This window comes from Osmerus eperlanus, chromosome 12 (genome assembly GCF_963692335.1).
Source record: "Osmerus eperlanus chromosome 12, fOsmEpe2.1, whole genome shotgun sequence".
Taxonomy (NCBI): Eukaryota; Metazoa; Chordata; class Actinopteri; order Osmeriformes; family Osmeridae; genus Osmerus; species Osmerus eperlanus.
The window spans coordinates 2,975,917-2,984,700 of NC_085029.1; positions in this window are offsets into that span (position 1 = coordinate 2,975,917).

The window sequence follows — 8,784 nt, forward strand, 5'->3', positions numbered from 1 at the left end:
TATCGTTAGAAGAAGGTAAATAAACAATATAACAGTCGGTTACAAATGGTTTTTATGTTACTGTACTTGTCTATTGCCTGCGACACAACAAATAAATTACATTCTCAATTACAATTCACAATCGCTTTGGCTCAATTATCAAATTGGCTTAGAAAAACAATTTTCTAAGCCATCATATCTGAACATTGAGTTTCTTGCTCTCCCCGGATTTTTATTTGTTATTGATTTAAGCAAATTGCACGTGTTTTAGCGTGCACAAAAGAGTAAGTACAATCGTCTACAATTGACACAATAATTACATGCACATAACTTTGTTGTTCAAAACTGATGAGTTGATTCTCAGTGAAATTGTCACACTCTTTTCAACTTCAAAGCATTCTTTCATCATGTGAACCATCACATGCAAATTAATCCATTCAAGAATCAAAATCTGTCAGACATACATGTAATTTACATAAATATCTAGGACATGGTATGTCATGGAGTCGGGTTTTGTAATGTGAGGAGGTACAATTTATTGTTTTTTACAGAACTATGGCAGTTTTTTTTTTGCATGGATATCCTTTTGTGGCAAATTTTCTGATTGCTATATGTGACTTTATATGTAAGAAATATGTAAAAGTGCAGACTAAAACTAAATTGCTGTTTACGTGTAACGCATTGCTACAAAAGTATATTTAATGTAATATTTTTCTGTGTACTACAGTATAACGAAAACCTTTCCTGGTAAATGTTCTGTTGAATATGACATCCAAAAAGCTTGTATAGGACAGTTTGTCTATGTCATCAAAACAGTTGAACAAAACTGACGTTTGTATATGAGAAAAATGTCCAGGGTTGATCGCCACGGTGAAGTATTTGCACACAATGACAAAAAAAACAACTTTTAACTACAGTGGAATTGGCCAATTTACTGACAGAGTACCGGTAACTAGGGTCTGAGGAATTAATTAAATTGCATTTAATCAATTGTATTGCATGTTGCAGACATGCAATAGAGATGTGATTTCCCCTAAAATAGTTTTAGACATTTGCACTTTTAGTTTAGAATCTGAATCAGAAAGGGTTTTAATCGCCATGAAAGTTTGCACAGACAGGAAGGTGCATAAATTCAACATATAGGAGTAGATCTTAAATAAATAAACAAGTTTAATATACTATACTATACAAGGTGCAGAGTCTAAAGAACTAATACTAAGGGGACAGGTATGTAAAATAAACTAAATATAAAGTATAAAATAGCTATAATGTACACTATAAATACAAAAATACAAATAGGGTACTAATAGGGTGCTTAGTGGAAAAATAGGGTACTTAGTGCAAAAATAGGGTACTTAGTAAAAAAGGGTTAGGGTTAGAGAAGGTTAAGACTGTTTCACAAAATTGAGATAAACTTTTCCAGAACATCACAACACTGGTTGTGATCATGCAAATTAATTTATCTCAAATCTAAATTCAGTTACCATAATAGTTTTGCTGAATATTTTCAGAGATAAAGTGTCACGGCGTGAGGTGGGGTTGGACCCAAACGCAGGGGAGTCGGCAGGCATAGCAGAAACAAGGGTTTTATTCTCAAAACTGGGAACAGATAGGGTACTCACACGGACAGGTATGGTAAGGACAAGACAAAGACTGGACACCAAACAGAAACCTAAATACACAGAACCAAACGACACACAGGTGGACACTAACGCTAACAAGAACAGGTGAAGACAATGACAGGGAAACACTAGGGCAGGGCAAAAAACTGAAACCGGGGGGGCACGGCTGTGGCCGTGACAGTACCCCCCTCTCAAGGGACGTCACCGGACGTCCCACAAGGCCGGAGCAGGTCCGGGGGTCGGCCCGGAGGCAGGGCAGAGGGCCGGGGCAGGTCCGGGGGTCGACCCGGAGGCAGGGCAGAGGGCCGGGGCAGGTCCGGGGGTCGACCCGGAGGCAGGGCAGAGGGTCGGGACAGGTCCGGGGGTCGACCCGGAGGCAGGGCAGAAGGCCTGGGGCCCGAAGGCCGGAGCAGGTCCAGGGAACCACCCGGGGGCAGGACAGGCACAGGGGACGGGCACAGGGGACAGGAGGCGCCTGGGAGCGCGGACGAGGGGGCGTCTGGGAGCGCGGACGAGGGGGCGCCTGGGAGCGAGGACGAGGGGGCGCCTGGGAGCGCGGACGAGGGGGCGCCTGGGAGCGCGGACGAGGGGGCGCCTGGGAGCGCGGACGAGGGGGCGCCTGGGAGCGCGGACGAGGGGGCGCGGGCACGGCGGAAGGCTGCGGCCAGGAGTCCTAGGGCGGAGGAGGCGGCGGCCAGAAGTCCTCGGGCGGAGGAGGCCAGAAGTCCTCGGGCGGAAGAGGAGGCGGCCAGGAGTCCTCAGGCGGAGGAGGTGGCCAGCAGTCCTCGGGCGGAGGAGGTGGCCAGCAATCCTCGGGCGGAGGAGGCGGTGGGCGGGGCACAGGGCAGGACCGAGGCTGGGGCACAGGGCAGGAACGAGGCTGGGGCACAGGGCAGGACCGAGGCTGGGGTACAGGGCAGGACCGAGGCTGGGGCACAGGGCAGGAACGAGGCTGGGGCACAGGGCAGGACCGAGGCTGGGGCACAGGGCAGGACCGAGGCTGGGACACAGGGCAGGAACGAGGCTGGGGCACAGGGCAGGAACGAGGCTGGGGCACAGGGCAAGAACGAGGAACAGCCTCGGTGGTCTGGGTGCTGGGCGGCGCAACCTTGTTCGTCCGGGCGCAGGGCGGCACAACCTCAGAATGAGGCAGGGGCACAAGGCAGGATCGAGGCAGGGGCCCAGGGCAGGACCGGGGCTGGAGTACAGGGCAGGAACGGGGCTGGGTACCGGCGGCAGGCGGCCAAGACTCCCCGGCAGGAACAGCCTCGGTGGTCTGGGTGCTGGGCGGCACAACCTTGTTCGTCCGGGCGCAGGGCAGCACAACCTCAGGACAGGGCAGGATCGAGGCAGCGGCCCAGGGCAGGACCGAGGCTGGAGTCGGGGTTCAGGCTGGGGCTGGAGCCGGGGTAGGAACCCGGACAACACTTTGTCCGGGTTCTCAAAGTCTGCAAATACATTCTCAAAGTCCGGGTTCCTACCCCGGCTCCAGCCCCAGCCTGAACCCCGACTTTGGGTGGGCCCTCCGCTGCAGGCTTCGGGGTCCACCAAGGGCAAGTCGGGTCCCTAGGAAAGGGTTCAGGGAACTCTCTGCTGGGTCCATTTGTGGTCTTGTCCTTCTGTCACGGCGTGAGGTGGGGTTGGACCCAAACGCAGGGGAGTCGGCAGGCATAGCAGAAACAAGGGTTTTATTCTCAAAACTGGGAACAGATAGGGTACTCACACGGACAGGTATGGTAAGGACAAGACAAAGACTGGACACAAAACAGAAACCTAAATACACAGAACCAAACGACACACAGGTGGACACTAACTCTAACGAGAACAGGTGAAGACAATGACAGGGAAACACTAGGGCAGGGCAAAAAACTGAAACCGGGGGGGCACGGCTGTGGCCGTGACATAAAGGCATACATGTGACATAATGTACACAAGGTGGCAGTATTACAATAGTGTTGTTACTGAGGCATTAACATATGACATATTTCGGTTGAGATTTTGTTAATTAATTGATTATAAAGTGTGACTCAATCATGTAGTAAAACAAATACAGAATTGTATTTAGTTTACTAAATTAAATCTTTAGCAATGGTAGGCTACTTTGCTCCTTTTTTCAACTGTATCTCCTACTTTTTACTTTGTTAGCTTTATATTTGAGGGGATTTTCCTTTCCTTGAAAGTCCTGCTCTCCAAGATGAAAGCTGAGGGAGGGAGGGAGTGGTCTGGGGCTGTCACTGGAGCAGGACACGGCTCTGAAGATCACAGACACCCCGGTGTAACCGAGACGGTGATTCACACACACCGGGCCCTTCCCCATCCATATGGCCGTAAAACGACAGATCCCGCAGGTCTGCTTCAACAGACAGCTCGTATAAATTCAAGTCCACGGAACCCCTCACCTTTTCTCAATCTTAGAGTCTGTATTGAAATAAACATCCACAAATCATGCAACAAAAAAAGACAAAACACCTATAATCTGATGTCTGTAGGAAATGGTCTAGTCTCCAACGCAGCAGCACAGGACAGTAAGTGGATTCAGGTGGTAAAACCTCTCGTCCCATAAAAGCTCTCAGCGCCGCATGTCATCGGCTCCTGTCAGAGCTCTGGCAGGTCCTGACGGCATCGAGTGTCTTTTACAGGAGCCAGATGAGAGAAGGTGCCGGAATAAAGTGCATCGAGGGCCCTCCTATCGAGCTTTATGAAAGGATTAAAGGATTTGCCGTTGACTGTCACAAAGCCGTCAATCAGCGTCCTGTCTGTCAAGGGGGGCGGGGGGCAATTTACAACCTTAAACTAGAGGACCTGGGGGCTGATGTCACAGGAGAGGATATATAACTTCATCTGGCGGGTCCCCTCAGCTTCCCAAACACCAACACCTTGAGCTTTCACAATGAAGACCAGTCTGGGACCATGACACGAGACACTACAAATTACTATCGCTTCTCAATACCTCTAGAGATGTTCTCTCAGGAATGCTAGTGCAATCCTATACGTCCACACATCACCTCTACATCGCTTACCCCTTTCTAATCCACAGGCTGTGATGGCAGAGTGGAGTTTTACTACATAAAGGGCTGTTGTCTAAGCTTCCATTTGCCTCAGCCTAACTAAAAGTTTATATCAGCTTTCTTACGTCAGTATTAAGTACGGTGAACAATGCTGCCTTTCCAGGGCTTTGTGTCTTTGACAAGAGACTTGGCGTCTCTCTAGGGGCTTCAAGGCGTGTGGGTGTTAGGTGGCTGACTGCACTGATGAGGGACAATTTGTCAGATAGCTTAGCAGTTGACCTCCTAGCCACTGGCTTCGTTCACAGCAGACAGAGACAAATCTTCCTGCCACGATGGAGGTAAAGAGAGGGAAGTCCCCAGTGTCTCAACATGTGTGTGTAGGGGACCGAGAAGACATGCCAGCACAATAAAGGAGGCTCTGACGAAGGAATGAACGGATGAGAGAGAAAGACAGACAGAGAGAGAGAGACCTCCCAAACCTGTCTTCACCTCTCAGTGTCAATTCATCACCTTCTGATTGGGTGGTTGTCAACACGAGGAGGAAGGCTGCTGGAGAGGCCGGGTATGGGGGAGGGAGGGAGAGGGGGGGGGGAGAGGGAGGGTATGGGGGAGGGAGGGAGAGGGGGGGGGAGAGGGGGGGTATGGGGGAGGGAGGGAGAGGGGGGGGGGGAGAAGGGGACAGATCACCTCTCCAGATCCGCTGGAGAGGCCTCTGCTCGGTGCACTTAGCACCATGCTCCAGAGTCAACGTGCGAGGCAGGGGTGGGGTGGGAGCCGGGTGATCCCTGGGGCGGCACTCAACGCCCCTCCCCTTCCCCCCACATCTATTGTCATCTGCCTGTCTCTCAGCCTCTCTCTCTCCAGCAGCCATCCGCCTGGAGGAAACCCACTTCCTCCGCATTCTTCCTCCCTCCATTACCCCCAGGGACAGCCGGTGGGGAGGGGGTGTGTGTGTGAGTGGGGGGCGCCGCAGGGGGCTCCCAGGCAGGCTGGGGCACAGAGGCCTGTATCAATGTCACGGGTAGAGGGGTGGGGGGTTCTGGACCTACTTTAAGACACTGCAGCACAGCAGGTGAAAGAATCACAAATGCAAATCAACCAAGGAAGGTGCAGGTTGGGAGGGGGGGATAGACAGGGGTGCCGTCCAGCTACCCCTGAAAGGACTCATGGCTGTGATAAGACAGCGATGGGGTACCAGCACACCTCACTGAGCGAATATGTCATGGCCGTGAGACAGGGGCTGTGGCAGGGTGTCTGATAGAGTGCACCCATGTCAGAGTGATATATGGGTGCAGTAACACAACCTCTGGGGGAGTCATGGCGGGGGGGGTGGGGGGGGTGCTGCCCGGTCACACAGCCTCAACACATCTCAAGGCCCAGGTATAGGGGCCATCCATAAATATTTGAAACTTGTCACTCATTTCTCCTTCTGTGATTAATCATATTCATGGCTTCACTAACTACAGAACTTCTGTTTTCTCAGGCAATTTAACTACTTTATGGCAAAAACAAACCTGTTGTTGTTGAATGAATGTGTCTAAGTCTTTCTGCAGCATTTCCTAAGATGAAATGAATACTAGGTATATTTTACCTCATTGATAATCAGAGTATGCATTGAGAAAGTATGCAACTTTAAAAGGAACAAAAGAACATATTAATATTTGTTTGTCTTTGCGTAAAAGAGACGTTGGACCTGACTCCTGACTAATATCGTACCTGTTTCCAGGCATTATGGAAAGTCTGCATTAGCTCCAGTCACAGCCATGTAGAGAAAGATTCATGTCATCTCTGTTCGCTTCGATGGACCAGTCACAGCAATGGCAGATCGTGGAGAGATTGAATAGTTCCTGAAACATAGCAGGAAATAGCTGAGGAAAGTTGCAGAAGAATAGCCCATGGGTTAGCAACAAGGCTCATGACCCCCAATTGACACTAACTCATGTATAAAAGCTTGGCCGAGGAGCGTTACATACACGCTCCTCTGGCACACAGCCTCACTGCACTCTTTTACTTTATACTTTTGTTTAGTTATTTTTATCATTTTTTTGTTAGTATTTTTTTGTAAACTTTTTAAAATGTCTTACTTTTATGTTTGACGACTGCACACATTTCGGAAAATATTCTTATTTGTTTATTGTATGCACCTGCCCACCAAAGTAAATTCCTTGTTGTGTAAACTACTTGGCTATTAAACAATCAGTTTGTATAATATCAGCACATCTAAATCAAATTAACATGTGCATTAAACCATATCAGTTGATTATCCCCCACCAATTTAGTATAATTATTTCTCAACTGTACATTGCTCTGGCTCCAGTTAGCTGGTTGAGTGTTCATGTAGCATTTTTTAAAACCATAATTAGGTTTAGCCCTATAGCCCACAACAGGGATTTGATTTATATTTCTCATTTGATTTATCATCAAATGAGAACTTACTTGCTGGACAAAATTTCAGTTGGCAATTCAAAAATACATCAATCTTATTTTTTCATTGCTATTACAATGCAGATGTGGCCAGATGAGCAGCTGACTGTGAAAAGCTAGATGAGCAGCTGGCACAATAGTTTGAATCAAGGGGTTTCTTTAAAGGGGTTCTTTCAAGTGTGTTCTCTTTATGGATTAAATGCTGACTAGCTAACCAATAACAAGGCAATATTAAGTGGATACTTTATTTTAAGTATAAATCTGTGAATTTTGTTAACTCACAGAATTAACACGTTTACTGATGCAAAACCTCTACCGGCATTATGCGCACACAAACTCCAATTAAGTTGACACTGGATCAACTAACCAACATCTTAATCACTAGCTGCATCACAGGCACGGGCAGTCTTACTACAGTAGGATTCCTGGAATCTGTGTGTGTGTATGTCTGTTGCTCGATTATCTCTCGAAGTACATATTGTACAAAGTTGAAATGTGACAGATGCACTGCTCAGGACCAAAGGATGTGCAGTGAAGCGGGTGAAGTTGTTTAAACGTGACAAAGAAACAAAAGTATATTTGAGGCATGAAAGTCACATATTTTGAACAGTTAAGACAGCCTATCGCCCATCAGGGGGTCCCTGAGGGCTGTAGTGGTGGGAATTTACTGACTAGGATCTTCGAATCTCGTTCAGTGAAATGAACTAATCATTTTCATGTCATTCATTTAATTCATTTGAAAATGAATGAAACCCTAACCCATGAAACCAAACATCAACACATGCATGTTGTTTGGTGAAATAATTTTCCAATCATTATTTTAATGTAATGTTTTGCTGGTTTTAAATTTAGTTTACATAATGCAAGACTCGAGAGTCAGAGAGAAAACTTTGGCGTTGTCCTTTAAGGTCAGTCAATCTGCTGGAACACTATGGATTAAAGTTTTCTGAGGTTTGTCTGACAAAGCCATGCTCTGGGCAGGATGTGTCTTTGGGAAAGCTCACAGAGGGTTTCGCCAGAAGTTCTTCAGGGAAATAGTTTGTGAACTTACCTGAGAGGACCAATGAAAAACACTAAGTCTTGAAAGAATTTCTACCCTAAGGATCTGTCCTTCCCCTGTCTTTAACCCCCCCGTCAATCAGGTATTCCCGGGTGACTGACAGTATACAAAGCCTTTCTAACTGGTTTATTTCTAATTATTCCTTGTCAACGGTAATATGCTCTATGGTTTTATGAACACAAATATCACAAAATAATTTGAAATGTAGAAATGTTTTAGGAAAATACCATCTCACCTATTCCTGAGTTGTGTGATTTCTCCATCTGTGACCACCAGAGGTCCTCCTTCTCCTCTCCGCTAACAAGAAACTAAAAACCCGACTCACCATTCCAAAACCGTATCAAGAGAAGGGATTCCGAAACACTATAAAATCTGAGATGTATGGGAACCCTCTTGATGGAAATATTGTCTGTGATTTTCCCCAACACGGTCTTCACAGTGTCCGATTGACACGCCTCGATGCTGTGAGATTCAGGTGAGGGGGATTTATAATGAGACTAACAGAAACTATAAAATATAGGGATGTAAATGTACAGACATGTCAAATAGGTAAAATATGTCCTGGGCCATGCCTACTGTGGCGCTTGGTGAACTGTTCTCCCATGCCCCCCTCCCCACCCCTTGGCACTTTGCCCAAACCTGTTTGTGTGGCTGGCTGGCTGGCTGGCACCGTCTTTGGGCATAGCAAAAT